Source organism: Episyrphus balteatus, chromosome 2 (assembly GCF_945859705.1).
Source record: "Episyrphus balteatus chromosome 2, idEpiBalt1.1, whole genome shotgun sequence".
NCBI classification, from domain to species: domain Eukaryota; kingdom Metazoa; phylum Arthropoda; class Insecta; order Diptera; family Syrphidae; genus Episyrphus; species Episyrphus balteatus.
The window spans coordinates 20,799,973-20,817,371 of NC_079135.1; the positions used below are offsets into that span (position 1 = coordinate 20,799,973).

At 29.6% G+C, this 17,399-nt stretch overlaps 2 protein-coding genes across 2 annotated transcripts in view; both read left to right on the top strand.

Annotated features, from left to right (window-relative positions):
• The first annotated feature begins 647 nt into the window (after window positions 1-647).
• The window catches only part of LOC129909071 (actin-related protein 3), a 78,246-nt gene continuing 61,494 nt past the window's right edge, over window positions 648-17,399 (top strand). Inside the window, exon 1 of the mRNA XM_055986021.1 lies at window positions 648-682. The gene's annotated coding sequence lies outside the window, so the exon portion shown is untranslated. The remainder of the gene's footprint in view (window positions 683-17,399) is intronic.
• LOC129909073 (tetraspanin-18) overlaps window positions 8,116-17,399 on the top strand; it is a 46,032-nt gene continuing 36,748 nt past the window's right edge. The window contains exons 1-2 of the mRNA XM_055986023.1: window positions 8,116-8,441; window positions 8,625-8,889. The gene's annotated coding sequence lies outside the window, so the exon portion shown is untranslated. The remainder of the gene's footprint in view (window positions 8,442-8,624; window positions 8,890-17,399) is intronic.

The following is a 17,399-nucleotide window of genomic DNA, read 5'->3' on the forward strand; positions in this document are numbered from 1 at the left end:
TACTTACTTACTTACTTACTAAGCATTTTATTTAAAATAAAACAAACTTTATAAAAAAAAATTAAAAATTATATAAAATCAAAATTTTAAACTAAGAAAACGAACATTTGTTCTTTTTATAAAAATTTTTAGGATTTCTTTTTTAAAATTTTGTGTGTAAAAATTTTTTAAGAATAATTAAATAAATTATTAATTTTGTTAGAAAGGAGATGGCACATTTTTCTATGGAGCTTGGGCCCAGTGTGTTCACTAACGAAATTGGTATCAAATGAAAGGTGACGGTAAGCACATTACGTGGGTAAAATATTTTCAAATTCGTTAGTGGGGTTTTGGAGATATTTGAGTTTGAAGTTTCGGATTTCACAATCAAGATTTCAGCTAATTTTTCGTACAATTAATCGTAGAATGCGTAATAATGGGTGTACAGAAATAATATTAGTATCAAATAAAAGGTATTTCTCTTGTCTTTAATCTGTATCAAAAGTTTTTTTCTTTGTTAAAAAAAATAATACATATTAGGTATTTACTTCTCAAAAGGTGATTTTTTTAAGCGAGGCATTTGGCACATCGAAATATCAAAATATTCAGTGGTGACATGCACTTTTTTTTTGTAATTTTTCGATAGCTTAATGTGTTACCTTTAATTCTATATATAAAATAGTTCTATAAAACATACAAAAACCTTATAATAAGCAAAATACACAAAAACGCGCTGAAATATGCCTATTAAATAATAAGAATAGAAACTATAGTTCAGTCAATGGGGAAAAATCTGGAAAAAGCTATGACGTGAGCTAAGTTTGAATGCAGTATTGAAGAGGGGTTTATCCCAAGTACAAATCTCAGATTGCGTATTGTTTGGTCTTGTGGGGCGACCGCCATTTTGAAAAACGCATTTGTCTCAATATCTCGAGAACGACTGGTCGGACAGAAAACTAGAGAGGACTTTTTAGATTGGAAATTAGTTAATCTTTCTTTTTCTAGTACATCATTTTTCTCTAGGAGTTATAATTTCAGAGTTACACTACCGAAAATTGTGTGTTTTTTGATATTTTAAATATTTTAAACAACCCTTAGAGTTAAGTGCGGAATTACTGAGAATGAGATACTTTGCGGTTCTGTTACTCTGAAAGTATAACTCCTAGAGAAAAATGATGTACTAGAAAAAGAAAGATTAACTAATTTCCAATCTAAAAAGTCCTTTCTACGCATTCTACGATTAATTGATCGCAAAAACAACTGAAATCTTGATTTTGAAATCCGAAACTTCAAACTCAAATATCTCCAAAACCCCACTAACGAATTTGAAAATATTTTACCCACGTAATGTGCTTACCGTCACCTTTCATTTGATACCCATTTCGTAAGTTAACACACTGGGCCCAAAAATGTGCCATCTCCTTTAAATAAAAATTAATCCATAAAAAGTTTTAAACAACAACTACTTTTTAAATTACCTCAAAGTATATGCAACAATTTTTTTTTTCAAACACTTTTCAAAAAAAATATCTATATGCTGTTCTGGAAGAAATTATTATTCATGAACCCGATTTGAAAAAAATTGTTTTTCAAAAACAAATTTGGAATTAAAAAAAAAAACAAAAGAAGATATTTTAAATTTATTGTAAATTTAAAAATTAGGGATACTTAGGGCCATTTTTTTCACTCGGAGTTGAACATAACTTGAGAATTTTTATTCTCAACTTCCAAATTCGGTTTTATTCACTCCAAGATGACGTTTTCAAATTTCGATTTTAAACTCGAGAGTTGATCAACTTCCAGTTTTCTCAACTTCCCTAAAAAGTATGTAGAAGTGTGCCGACCAAACTTGAGAGTTTGCTTCAGATTTTTTTTTTTAATTTATCTGTCAAAATTTTGTTGGCAGTTATTGTGTCAACGAATTAATATTCCAAAGCAAACAAAATTCGAAAAAGCAAACAAAAATCGAAAAATTAAACACAAAAAAAAATTAAAATATGCCATTGATAATATTCATCCATTGTATATGACAGATTCAAATTTAAATTTAAAAAGTTGACAGTTTTTGTTTCATATTTCATAAATATTCCAGGGATATTTTTCAAACTTGAAGTTGACCAACTTTAGATTTTCAACTGGAGAGTTGAGAAATTATAAGTAAATAAAAAAAATCACAACTTGCGTTTGAACTCTCGATTTAAAGTCAACTCTCAAGTTGGCAAACTCGAGAGTTTGCTTCAAGTTGAGCAGTAGTGAAAAAAATGGCCCTTAAAAGATTTTAATTTAAAAAAAAAAGTGTAGATGTCTTTATCTAAGATATTGATGAAGTCTGACGTTAATAATCCTATTCAAATGAAAAACAAAAATTATATCTATCAGTCTGTTATCTTCTTGTACATATACCACCATAAGGGTAAGACCGATTTTTTTCCACCATTTTTAATTAATAAATCTTCAAGAAGTATCGCATTTCAAAATGTTTCAAAAATGTTTTTTTTTGTAATTGCAAGCAAATTGAAAATGGAAATGAAAATACCTATTAAAACTTTTTTCTAGATTCTTTTAAATTAATTTCAAATAAAGGTATAAATTAAAAAAAAAAAATTCGTAACTAATTTGGAAAAATCATGTACAATCTAACCCGACAACAGGTATATCATATGGCCAAAAGATATAGGTACATAATACAAGGTTTAAAAAACCGATGAACTTCAGTTCTAGTGTTACATTTTTATCATTCACTAACAGTGATTTTTTGACTTCCTATAGCCAACAGACACACATTGCTTGGGTAGCTTTTAGTTCAGAGTTAACGTCTGTTCATTCATGCGAAAAACTCCACTCACATAGACACTACTACTCGTCTACGAATATAACTTGATGATACTCTCCATTAGAATCACGATTAGGTCGCAAGAAGTTGCTTCTTTAGTTTCTGAATGTTTAAAAAATAATATGAACAAAAGTTCTACAACAATCTTTTATTTTACGCAACCATTCATCGCCCTAAGAACACCTATATTTTTGAAAATAAAAATAATGCCGGAATAGTCTGACATCCGATCCGATAAAGAAATAGAGCTTCTTAAAGAATTCCTTAAAGGGCAACTGTATACAGATTTGCACGCTTCAATGGGGACACAAAACTCTTTAGGTTATTAACCTAAAATACATATAGATTTTTTGTTTCTTTATTTTTGTAGAAACTAGGTGTAAAAAAGAATATTGAATTTAAAAACTGGAAAAGAAATTGTTTCTTGAAGTAAAAATTAAATCAATATACATAGAGTACCTACTCTTCGTTGTCTTAAAGTCTGCAACCTTATTAATAGTAAAAATAAAAGTCTCATTAAATTTTGAAAAAATTGACAAAAAAAGTCATTTTAAAGATTTTAAAACTAATCAATTGATCAGCGCTCAGAAAAAAATTTTATATTTGATCTTTATGATTTGTATAAAAACAAATGTTACGTATACGCCACAGTTAACTTCGAATCTTTCTATTTGTCACTTTCTTTCACAGTCGAATGCTCCCGTTAATTATGAAACAATTATATGTGTCTCCAAATTTTAGGTAATCGTTTCTTGTTTTCCAGATTTATTTTGACTGACAAAATTAGGATGGAGAAGCTTCTTGGTATATAAAATACAATAATTTTTTTGTTAAAAATAAATATTTAAGAACCATTTCTTTTTTTCACTGAGTATTTTAAAACCAAATTAGTTATGTATTTTCATAAAGTTTTTTGGTTTAATGTGTACCTAAGTAATTCAAATTTTCAATTAAAATGGAAGAGCTCTGATTTTGACTTTAAACACAAACAAAATATTTGGAACACAACGGCAACACCTGAAAATACACATTTTTAAAAAGCTAGATAGTCTAAGAGCCGGCAGCATATTTTGGCAGTTTTGATATAACCGAAATTTGAGTATGCACACATCTAGATATGCACCACAGTATGTCAACGGAAAAAGTCTGGCAGTGATCTTTTTCAGCTTTCCCTTGCCAGACGCATCCAAAGTGCAGCAAAAAATCAACTTTTGGCGTTTTGGTATGACCGAATAAATGATACACCAAAAAATCATAAAAAATCCCCTGATTTCGAAACTGTGGGTACCGCAAGTTTCTTTTTCAGCTTTCCCCCCGCCAGACCGCTTTAAAGCATTTTTAAGTGCATTTTTCTAATAAAAAACCTAATTACTTATTTTCTGTTAGGTATTACCGAATGATGGTAACAAATTAATATTCTATGTCTATTCCAGGTCTAGAAAATATAATTTTTAGCCAGCTATTTTTCAGCCTTCCCTCTGCCAGACGCATCCAAAGTGCAGTCAAAAATCAACTTTTGGCGTTTTGCTAGGTATAAACCGAATAAATGATACACCAAAAAATCATAAAAAATCCCCTGATTTCAAAAATGTGGGTGCCAGAAGTTTTTTTTCAGCTTTCGCCCCGCCAGACCGCTTTGAAGCATTTTGAAATGAATTTTTCTAATAAAAAACCTAATAGCTTATTTTCTGTTGGGTATAACCGTATGATGGTAACAAATAAAAATTCTATGTCTATTCCTGGTTTAGAAAATATAAGTTTAAGTCAGATATTTTTCAGGCTTCCCTCTGCCAGACGCCCTTAAAGGTTTCCCAAACAGGTTTTTCCATACAAAAAACACCTAGTTTCTGTTTTTTTCTTATAAAATTGAAATAATATTCTTTTGTTTAGAGTAACCATATGATGGCCAAATATTAACTTTCTCTGCCTTTTCCTGATTTAGAAAATGTAAGTTTAAGCCAGTTTTGTTTCAGCCTACCCTCTGCCAGACGCCCTAAAAGGTATCTCAATAGTACGGGAAAGTTAGATTTTGCTATATGGGGCATGGGGGTCTGGGAAAAAATCCGAAATGCATTTTGACTTCAGGGCTCGAAAGAGCATAAACCCAGGGATCGAAAGAGTCTGAAACCACATTTTGTACAACCCCACCAAGAGTCATTTTGTTTGTCCCTATACAAAAAATTGCAATTTTTTTGAAGTTTTTTGCCTACAGATCGAAAACGGTCTGTCAAATCGAAAAACCAATATTGTAACAAATGAAGGTAATAAAAAGATCTACAACTTTTACTACGAACAAATTAAAAAAAAAAAACGCTCAAGTAAAAGAGATATGACAACAATAAGAAAATCACTTTTTGACGTGTTTAAAAAAAACCCTAACTTTTAAACCAAAGGGATAATCGAAAAATGTTATTTAACATATATTATAGAAAATTAAATTATTTCAAGTTTGTCATACATTGTTTTTCTGTAGGTTCAAAAATACGCGAGTTATGTGAAAAACTAAAATTTTTATTAAAAAAAAAATGGCGGCCAAATGACTCTTGGTGCGATTGTACAAAATGTGGTTTAAGACTCGTGTCTTTATGCCTTTCGAGCCCTGAAGTCAAAATGCATTTCGGATTTTTTCCCAGACCCCCATGCCCCATATAGCAAAATCTAACTTTCCCGTACTATTGAGATACCTTTTAGGGCGTCTGGCAGAGGGTAGGCTGAAACAAAACTGGCTTAAACTTACATTTTCTAAATCAGGAAAAGGCAGAGAAAGTTAATATTTGGCCATCATATGGTTACTCTAAACAAAAGAATATTATTTCAATTTTATAAGAAAAAAACAGAAACTAGGTGTTTTTTGTATGGAAAAACCTGTTTGGGAAACCTTTAAGGGCGTCTGGCAGAGGGAAGCCTGAAAAATATCTGGCTTAAACTTATATTTTCTAAACCAGGAATAGACATAGAATTTTTATTTGTTATACCCAACAGAAAATAAGCTATTAGGTTTTTTATTAGAAAAATGCATTTCAAAATGCTTCAAAGCGGTCTGGCGGGGCGAAAGCTGAAAAAAAACTTCTGGCACCCACATTTTTGAAATCAGGGGATTTTTTATGATTTTTTGGTGTATCATTTATTGGGTTTATACCTAGCAAAACGCCAAAAGTTGATTTTTGACTGCACTTTGGATGCGTCTGGCAGAGGGAAGGCTGAAAAATAGCTGGCTAAAAATTATATTTTCTAGACCTGGAATAGACATAGAATATTAATTTGTTACCATCATTCGGTAATACCTAACAGAAAATAAGTAATTAGGTTTTTTATTAGAAAAATGCACTTAAAAATGCTTTAAAGCGGTCTGGCGGGGGGAAAGCTGAAAAAGAAACTTGCGGTACCCACAGTTTCGAAATCAGGGGATTTTTTATGATTTTTTGGTGTATCATTTATTCGGTTATACCAAAACGCCAAAAGTTGATTTTTTGCTGCACTTTGGATGCGTCTGGCAAGGGAAAGCTGAAAAAGATCACTGCCAGACTTTTTCCGTTGACATACTGTGGTGCATATCTAGATGTGTGCATACTCAAATTTCGGTTATATCAAAACTGCCAAAATATGCTGCCGGCTCTCGGTCTAAGAAGTTCGTTCAAATCTGTTAAATTTAAATCAAATAAATTTAATGAATTGTTTTTGAAAAAAATTTACAAAAGGAATTAGCTTCCAGATTTCTTAAATTGTGTATTTGAATATTGCAGGTGTTGCCATTGTGTTGAAATATTTTTTTTTTGTGTTTGAAGTCAATTTGTGAGAAAATTGGATTTATCGCTTAAACGATGCATGGAAGATTGTCAATCACTCTCATATACAGGGTGTCCCACAGTCACCGCCCCAAACGAAAACCATGGATTCCTGAGGTCGTTTTAAGTCGAAAAACTTGAGGTAATTTTCTCGTTTTCGTCCCGTTTTCGAGTTACCACGGTTTTTATGATTTTTGCTCTCTTGTCCTTTAATTGGCCTTATCCTTGCCAAACAACGTTTAATTTGAAAGATTTTTTTTACAACCAATCAAGAATTTATTACAGTTTTAGTTTGTTAATTTAATTTATTTTCTGCGGACAACCGTTTTTCCACAATTTTGCATCAAACAAAATTTTCTTCGTTTTTTAAGTTGTTTTTTATACTTTCATATCATTCATATAAAGCCCAGTTTATTTTACTAAAAAAAAATAAGTTTTATTTCATAAAAAGGCTACTGAAAGTAATTAAAAAAATAAACAAACTGAGTGAATTTAAAAAAAAAAAATATTTTTAAATAAATATTAATTTAAATGAACTAAAAACTTTTTCTGAGCTATTGTGGTTAAGAAAAGAACAAATAGATAAAGCTCAGAAAAAATTTTAATTCATTTAAATTAATTTTGTATTTAAAAATTATATACATATACAATATACATCCATTAATTCTAAAGTTAAAGTTTTATGACCACTTTTTATGATTTTTTTGCACCTTTCATTCTCCTACAACTTTCAATATGATGCCTTAAATTTTAATTTTGCTGTCATAAACATTATAGTACACTTTCAAGTTTAACAAAGTCAGCTAAGATATGGTAAAAAAAATTCAATAAAAAAATATTACGTATACGCCAGAGTGACTACTTTTTAAATTTTTATTCTACTTCAACATGAACTTTTGGAAAATTTTTTTTTCGGATCTTATTACAAACTTCAAATGTTTTGGATTGCCTATATAAATCACAATAAATTAAAATCCACAGGTTGCTTATAACAACTCTGGTTGAGTGTTTTGCACAACCGGCTTTTTTCATTGATGCTCAAACAAAAAACATGTGTGATTGTCCATTACCCTGTAACTCCATAAGACCATACTCATGCATGGTCTTATCATATTGCCCTCCATCATAAACTCCCCCCAACAAATACCACAAAAAAGTGGAAATTTCTCATTTCATTTTGAGCACAAAAAAAAATACAAATACCACACAACATCCACAACAACCTCATACCATTCTCCATTCTATACGACTTGATTGCAAGGTGACAGTTCCAATAAGCTAAACAGAGACCACAGCTCCAACCTCAACCAACAGCAAATAATCCATTCGATCCGATTAGACAACGATGCTAACGAGGTGAATCTTTTGTTTTGGTTTCTTCTCACTTCCACTACCACAAGTTTGCTAAATAAAGTTGAGAAGGGTAATCTGGGTATTCATAGCGAGGGGTTTTGGGGACGGGGGACCATAAGCTACTAAGCTAGTTCTCTGATATGAAATGACTCCACTGTTTGTGTATTTTTTAGTTGAGTGTTGTGAGCCCGAACTGTGTGGTGTTTCTGTTTTGCATTTGCATTTGCCTTTTGTCACTTTGCTTTCGCCGCTGTTCGAGTAGAGTTAGAAGCCAAAAAATACGTTCGTCGTCGTCAAACAAACTTTAACTCCTTTTGATTGAATTATTATTTGTTTTTATTTGACAAAGTTTTAAACAACAAATTGCGCGTAAAAGTTTGTCAGTTTTTTTAGGTTCTTGACAAACTTTTTTTGGAAATTTTCAACACAAATAACAGAAAACTAAGCAAACATTCATAAACACGTGAGAGCATCTCGTTCATACATAAGTCGTAAAGTGAAATTTTTCAAATAATTTCCCTAGTTTTTTAGAGTTTTTAGAGAGATTAGAATCATCCTCATATCGGTCCGGTTTATTGCAAATTCACGTTTGTAGTATTTTTTTTTTGATTTCTCAAATAATTCACAGTGTGTTTTGCCAGAGACGAGTTTGATGTGTTTCTTGTTTTCCACAGTGTCATCTTCGTCGCCGTGTCCGTATATTGTCGTTGTTGTTGGGAAAATTAATTGCACGAGTTCGTAGAAAGTATCCGGGAAATAGGACAGTGTGGAATGAATGCTTAACTGTTTTGACCCTATTTGTGGATTCTGTGGATATTTTTTCGTTTGTTTGTGGATAACTCTCTTTAATTGCTCGTTGTTACTTCTTTTTTTGAATATTTTGAAAGCAGCTTCGTGGGTAAATAACTACCTCGATATTTTACGACAAAAACAAAAGTGGTAAGTAGGAAAATGAGAGTTTGAGAGGGCATTTGTTTTGTTTTTTTTTTTTTTTTTTTTCATTTTGAGCTTAATTTGTTTTTGGAGATGATGTTTTGTTTGGTAATGAGTTGTTCTCAGTTAATTGGGTTGTTATAAGATTTTATTTTGTATGAAATATAGTTTGTCACAATTGAAATGTTCTACAAGTTTTAAGTGACTTTATTGTAGGTGTTACGTGGGTTGTGATTGTGAGAAAAAAAAATCACTTGTCACTCACCTAGATTTTAATGAAGCTGACAAGCCACTGTCACGATGTGACAGTTCATATCTATCAAAGACTGTTGATATGCAAGCGGGAAGTAGGTATAAATGTAAAAACCTACAAACAATTCACAGCTTTCTTGATAATTAGGTACTTTTGGAATTGTTTTAAGTCTTGTACCGCAATTCTTTAGTATAGAGGATTTTTTTAAGTAGGTAGGCACAGTGCGTTCTAATTTATTAGAAATCTTTTGAATTTGAAGGAGATGAATCTGCTTTTTGAAAGATAAGTAAAAATTAAGATGTGCTAATTATGTAAAACTAAACCAAAACGAGACAAGAGAATGAAAACTATGAGAACAAAACAACATAACTTTTTGTTAAACTATTTTGAACATTCAGCCCTTTTATGAAATTCCAAAATGAATTGTTTTCTCATTTTTTACCATGACTTATTTGGTTAATCAACCTCAATTTGGTTGGTACTGTAATATACTAAGATTTATTTAAAATTGCCATCATGCCTGATTGTTATTCAACTTCAAAATGTAAAACAGCAAGAAATGCACCGGAGAAATCAGCCAATCTGTGACATTTCTCATGTTTTATCTATTTTCTGTTTTTCAAAATAGGGTCCAAACGATTTTGGACAACATTTAAGAACTCAAAGTAACCGAGCAAACAAATTTGAAGAATACTTTCTTATACCTGTGACACTGCTGATATCGAGTTGATAACTCATTTTAAGGAATACCACAAAGCTTCTTATGTGGATTCTAGGATTTTTGGTGGTGTATACTATGTGATGGAGGTCTGAGTTCGATTCCCAACCTCAACACAAAAAATAAAATTATTTTTTTACAGGGGTAGATACTACCTCTTGCTAGGAATTGACAAAGCCTCGAAATATATCATTGTCATGGAAAATGCATTTCTGCTCAGGCGTTTGGAATCGGTTGTAAATTATGAGACTTGTATGAATCCTCGAAGAAGATTGTACCTAGTTTTAATGTGACCTGGCTGGAACTCAAAATTCCTACATCCATGATTTTGACCATTACATTACATCCCCAAAATTCTATATAATTCTATAATGAGGTTATAAATACTTCAGGGTAACACAAGGGATCTACATTGATCTAAGTGTGACGGTAACAACATCAACTGTCAGCCCATTTAACCTAACCTAACCTAACCTTCTTCAAATGTCTTTCTATTTTCTCTCAGCTTATTCCAAACTATTAAGAAAATAGTATCACATAAAACGGGGTGTTGTATTTGCTATGAGTGTGTGGTCATAGAAAAGTTGAGGTATTTGAGCTTGAAGTTGTTGATCTCAAAATAAAATCAGCTGTTTTTTTTTTTCAAACAATCTGTTGCAAAATTTTTTTAGAATAAAAAAAATATGCTGAAATCAATTACACATTTTTAATTCTCAAATATGTAAATGAATTTTTTCTTTGAGCTTAATATAGTAAGGAAGTAAAATTTCGTTACAATCTTAATCACTGTGCAAGTCGAAATTCTTGACAGGCGCGCGAATAACTGTTTCGCCCTATTTTGGACCCGAGAAATCCATTGGCATCATTCGTTTTTCGATTTATCGGTACGACTTCGAACAAATTTTTTTTTAAAGTTTTTTTCAATTATTTTGAGAGTTTCCCACTGTTTTTAGTCATTTTTCAACCAAAAACAATATTTATATTGCTAATAATTCTGCTCATTCGTTATTTTCTACCAGTAGAAAGACATTATAAACAATTTTGAACAATTTATTTGAAAGTTTAGTGATTTTTTTTGAAAAAATTTAAAAAAAAATCGAAATTTTTTACATTGTTTATCGTTTTTTCGTTCTTTTTGTTCTCTTTTGCACAAATACATTGCATGTTTTCCATTAAAAATTTAAAAATTAATTAATTGGTTAAACTTCGACAGTCTATCGATATCATCGATAACAAAAAAAAATATCGAGTATATCGATACTTCACAAAACTATCGATAGTTGCAATACTTCCAAATTATTTTACCACAAGGCTACCGATATTATACATAGCATTGAAATTAATTAAACACAATTTGAATTACAAGTTAAGTTTTCGTATTTATTATTATTTACTTACATAGTATTTGGTAGATATCGATAGTTTCCATTGTCGATTGTATCGATAGTTTAAAGAAAAATATCGGTAGCCTTGTGGTAAAATAATTTGGAAGTATTGAAACTATCGATAGTTTTGTGAAGTATCGATATACTCGATATTTGTTTGTTATCGATGCTATCGATAGACTGTCGAAGTTTAACCAACACTCAATTCAGAGTTAAATTAATTTTTAATAGAAAACATGCAATGTATTTGTGCAAAAGAGAACAAAAACAGCGAAAAAACGATGTAAAAAAATTTCGATTATTTTTTAATTAAAAAAAAAAAAAATCACTAAATTTTCAAATAAATTGTTCAAAATTGTTTATAATGTCTTCCTACTGGTAGCAAATTACGTTTGAGCAGAATAATAATAATAATGACTAAAAACAGTGGAAAATTCTCAAAATAATTGAAAATCTTTCAAAAAAAATTTTGTTCGAAGTCGTACCGATAAATCGAAAAACTAATGACGCCAATCGATTTCTCGGGTCCGAAATAGGGCGAAACAGTCAATCGCGCACCTGTCTCAAAAAATTTTTTCAAAAAACTTGCACAATGTAATTGATATTCAATTGACTCCTGTAATGTTTTGAAATGACTGATCTATCAAAAATTCTACGTGAAACACATTTTGACGTTGAGGTTTTTACTCCTAATGTCGGGAATAAAGTTTTCTCTGCAACACCCCCCCTCCTTGATTTTATAACGAAATACGGTTTATAAGAGATTTCGAAACTTGTCTGTCAGAAAATAGATTCTTTTTGCTGATTTTTTAAAAATTCCTTTTTAACAATCTGATTTTGGTTTATATAAAACTAATAGTCTCCTTTTTTAAAGCTTAGAAAATGGTTTGTATTTTCAATGCTTTAGAAAACTTATTCTGATGTGATTATTAACCCTAATGACAGTACAGTCCTTAGTTCACCTTTATAATTTTATTCCCGAATAAAAACTCTTAAGCAAACCACAGTCTCAAATTTTGAATAGTAAAAAACCACTTTTCAAAAAAATTCCTCAAACCAATTAATCTTAAAATATAAATTTACATACTATTTGAGTTTCCTGTTCTAATAGAAACAAACCCAAAGTCATCAAAACATAATTCTTTTATGTTCTATCGCGTTTACCATAAACCAACTGTCTAAACTTTTAAACCATCATCGTGTAAACCAAAATAAGTAGGAATCCCGTCATCGTCGTCAATATACTAAAATAATTTATTCTTTTGAATTCAGACTCGTGCGGTGTTTTTATTTATTTATTTATTCAAGTGTGTTTTTATCTTAAATTGTAAGCAGGAAACCAGATTAAATCCAGTTAGATTTAACAGATTCAATTTATATTGCAAATTAAATCTTGATAATGAAATGTATTGATTTACTTTCATTTTCTTAAGGTTAAGTTTTATCTTACGGTACCTACATTATCTATATAACAATTTGTCATTACTTCAATGATTTTAGAAATATTTAATGATAAAAAAATATGACATCTAACAATTATACTTTCAAAACATTTATTCATCTTAAAGATATTTAATTTAAGATTCAACCTGCTAAAAGTTATCTCGTATTGAGAAAGACACAAAAAAGTTGCCAACCTTGAATGTTAAAGAACTAAGCGTGCAGTTATTAAACCTCTTATCTAATGAAAACAATGAGCAAAGTAATTTCAATAATAAATTCAGCGATAGTTATAGTTTTTCTACAGTTGCTGGAAAATTAGCAATTAGTGAGTAAGTGTAGAAGTATTTATTTTTCAGTAACTGAAATGTCAAGCTTATAGAAAATAGACAAAACCATTTCCGTCAACTATCGTTGTGTTTTTTTTTCTTAAAATTATAAATTATTCACTGCACGTGATTTTCCGATCTAATGGGTAATTTTCTCCAAAACATTTAATAATCGACTCAAAATGGTCAAAGAAGCCTTAAAAGAGCATAGAAGATATAAAAAATATATTTATCACGCAAGTATTTAGCGCCAATAAAAAAATGACAGCAATAACAAAATGATATAATTAAAAAAGATGATCTTTGATTAAAAGAATACAAAATTAACACAGCGCAAATAATTGTGTCATCGTTTGCCCGATATTTGTCATCTTGTCTGTTTGGTTAAGAGCGGAATGTCACCTGAATTTGCACAACATTTTTACAAATAATTTCTGTTAGCTTTCAGTCTTAAATTAAAAAAAAATTAACTACCCAATAGTTTTTGAAATGAAGAACAACGAACTTCTTTTTAGATCGAAGGGGTGCAAGGCTTAATTGTTCAGGGGAGTGTTGTAAAAAATGGGAGCGGGTCATAATTCTGCTTGACAAAATTCTGTACAGCAAAATTCTGTAGGGTCAAAATACTGTAAGACCATAATTCTGTACGTCATTATACTGTAAATACAAAATTCTGTACGTCAAAATGCTGTATGAACAAAATACTGACTTGCAAAATTCTGTTTTGTAAAATTCTGTACGTCAAAATACTGTATTTTCAATACTGTATTTTTAAAGAAATTTCCTTTGATAAAAAAAACACTAAATAGTAGCTTTATATATAATTATTGACAGTAAAGTTGTAATTTTATACAAACATAATTATTAAAGTAAAAAAGTAAATCAATTCTAGGAACACAAATCAAACTTTTCTTAAACATACAAAATACTTTTTATAAAAAAAAAAATGTCAAAAACAATATAAATTTAATTTTTTTTTTCAATCCGTTTTAGGTATGCAACGTGGTTTAATTCAGATTGTTTTTTTTAAATAGGTGTAGTTTTGTTTTCTCTCTCTTTTTTCCGTAGCTCCTAATAAAGTACCTAGATTAATCAGCATTAGAAGCTTGCCTCTTTATTAAGTGTATCTCTTAGAAATTCATAGTAAACCCTCTTTTAAATATATCTGTATTTCAAAATTCTGTAAAAATGCTGTAAAAAATATCGTTTTGATAATGTAAAAAAGTGCGCGCGCACTTTTTTACATTATCAAAACGATATTTTTGACAGCATTTTTACAGAATTTTGCTATACAGAATTTTGACTTTCAGAATTTTGTTCGTACAGCATTTTGCACACACAGAATTTTGACATACAGTATTTTGGCATACAGTATTTTAAATACAGAATTTGCAACATACAGAATTTCGACCCCAACCCGCATTTCAGTCCCTTTTTCGATAAAAAAAAAAGTATGATATTTGACTTACTTTTTGTACTAATTCAGTAACTAGGCATTATTATCTTTCAATTAAGCCATCGAAACCTAAAAACTTATTGAATGGAATATTTTTTACGAATTTTTAAAGATATGTTACATGAGAGTAACGCTGGTACCGAAAGGGATAAAAAAATATTTAATTTAAATAACAAAAATTGCATTTAAAAAAAAAATTATTACAACAAAAAATAATTTGCATTAAAAAAATTTTATTGCAAATGAAAAAAATCGCATTGAAAATAAAATTATTATTGGAAATAAAAATACATATATTATTTCGCATTAAAAAAAATATTCTTCAATTTTCTTACAATTTTGTCTGTTTGATGATAAATTAGCTATTTCAACTATAATATTGCGGATGATTAAGACCAAATAGTCAAAATTGTAAGAAAGGCGAATACAAAAATAAATATTTAATACATTTTTTTAAAGGATAGTATTTTAAATTGCAATAAAATATTTATTTTTAATGCATTTTTATTTTTCATTTGAATTAACATTGTATTTTTAATGCAAAAAAAAAATTAAAAAACAAAAACTTAACCTTAATTGTTTAAAAAAAATCCGTATTTTGAACAAAAAATTTATTTAATCCTTAAATATTTTAGTCTATTTTCTAATTTTTTTCTATTTATCTTTGAAAAAGTTTGTATTTTATTTAAACTACGCCACTGTATAAGGCATTATCTCAATTGCCAGCTAAATTTAAATTTTCAATGAGCATAACATTTCACACATAGTTCTGAAATAGATATCTATCTTTTTCCTCTATGGTAGGGTAAGCGGGTACATTTGACACCGGGGCACATTTGACTTTGCGTTTTTCGGTATGATCGTGCCCTTAATTAACAATAGTTTGGATGAAGAAAGAAGCTTAGTTTGATTTAAAGAAATTTTGCGAAATTTCACAGTCTTTCATTAACTTTTCGCGGAGTACCACCTGTTTTCATGTTTTCTGTATTTCTGATGTAATTTTTGACCACCGGTATGTAAGCGATTTCTGAACCTAATAAAAAAGTTTTTTTAATGGTGAATCAATATTTTGATAGCACTATGCTTAAAGTTAAGTAAATTAAAACCAGCTTTGTAAAAAAATAGTATTAGTTATTGAAAAAAAAGAAAAACAGTTATGAGGCTCCTTCGGGGCACCTTTGACTTTTGCCATGTGGGCACAGTTTTACGTTGATTTTGGAGAATTATATATTTAATAAATTATTTAAAAATAAATCGACATCGATTAATTTTGATTAAGACTTAAATGGAGAGATTTTTTGAAGTATTGTATGGTTTTTTGTTTTTTCTTCTTCTTTTTAGAAAATAAATTTTTTGATTTATTTTTTTTTTGTTATATTGTTTAGTAGATTGTTTAAAAACAAAAATGTATTGTTTTTTTAATTAAACAATAGGCGAGCAAGATCCGCTGATAGTTTTTAAAATATAATGCACACGATATGGGGGTTTAATCCACCATTGTCAAATGTACCCCTTTTAAAGTCAAATCTGCCCCGGTCCCGAGGCACTTTTGACAAAATGACTTTTTTTAGAAAACATTATTTTTTTTAATGTTGTTATGTTGTAAAACAAAAAAATTTACTGTTAGTATAATCTTGAATATTCAATAAATCAAATACAAAACAAAACATTGGAAAACATTAACAGTTTTCGAAAATACAGACCTTTAAAAACTAAGTGTCAAATGTACCCCCTTCTCCCCTAGGTGGAGTAAATTAATTAGCTATACGATTATAAGAACAAAAAACCAGTAATTACAGAACACAATTGATACACATGAAGAATTCTTGAGAGCAGGTTCATTTAAGCCAGTTTGTTTACTCTTTAACAATCTTTAATATTTGCATTCCAATCAATCTATTATTTATTAAAATTGGAATTTCCAAAATTCCTTCAGTTATTGTTTTTAACAACAAAAGTCAAATAATAATAACTCCTTTGTTTTAACCAATAATAAATTGATAAACACCGAAAAAATTGCAGACACATTATTTAGAATTCTTAAACTATATGACAAAAAATAAAGTTAAAACGCCAAAGAAAACCTAAAATTCAGGTTCTGCAGCTGGGCTGTTATTGTGACTAAATACAAAAAAAAAAAAGACGTAAATTTGCAAACTTGAATAATTCTTTACTACGACCGGTCGTCTTGTGTCGTCGTCAGTACAAAGAAAGACAACATTTAAGCTATAATAATTCCATTTTAACCAACCAACAGTTACGATTACGAAACGTGAAATTAATGAAAGAAAAACAAAAACGCAGACTTTTTACTGCAGACTTATTCAGTTTGGCTTAAAGATTAAATGGAAACTCTTGCAATCTATAGATCTTGTTAGCCTTGTCAAATGTCATGTCAGTATTCGGAATTCCGTCTAAAGTCCCCTTTTGCAGCAAATAATGGTAATGGGCATGGGTTTGAAAGACTATGAATGAAGTTGAAACTAGATCAGAATTAGTTGAAATGGAAATGGTCAGTATGTGGTTGCTGACAAAATGTAATTATGTTTAATTAAAGTTTTCAGTTAAGTGACTATTTGTGGTAATTATTACCAATGAAGTTTTTACAATATTTTTACAATATTGTTGAATACGTTTTAAAATCAATAGCTTTATGCTTCAAGGTCATGGTAGCTTTAAAAAACCACACTTCAAAGGATTTGAATTGAAAACAAGAATTGTGATACAAATAATTCACTTTAATATTTAATAATATTAAATATTTTTAAAATGTATGAAGATTGGTTAAGCGTTAGGACAATCGAAAATATTCCCTTTGAAATAATTCTTCGAAATTTTATTCATTTTCAAAATGCCCATCAAAACTTCTAAAAAATGTATTTCAATTATCATTTTGGATAGCCAAAAACTGATTCGGTTGCTAAACAACATGCTT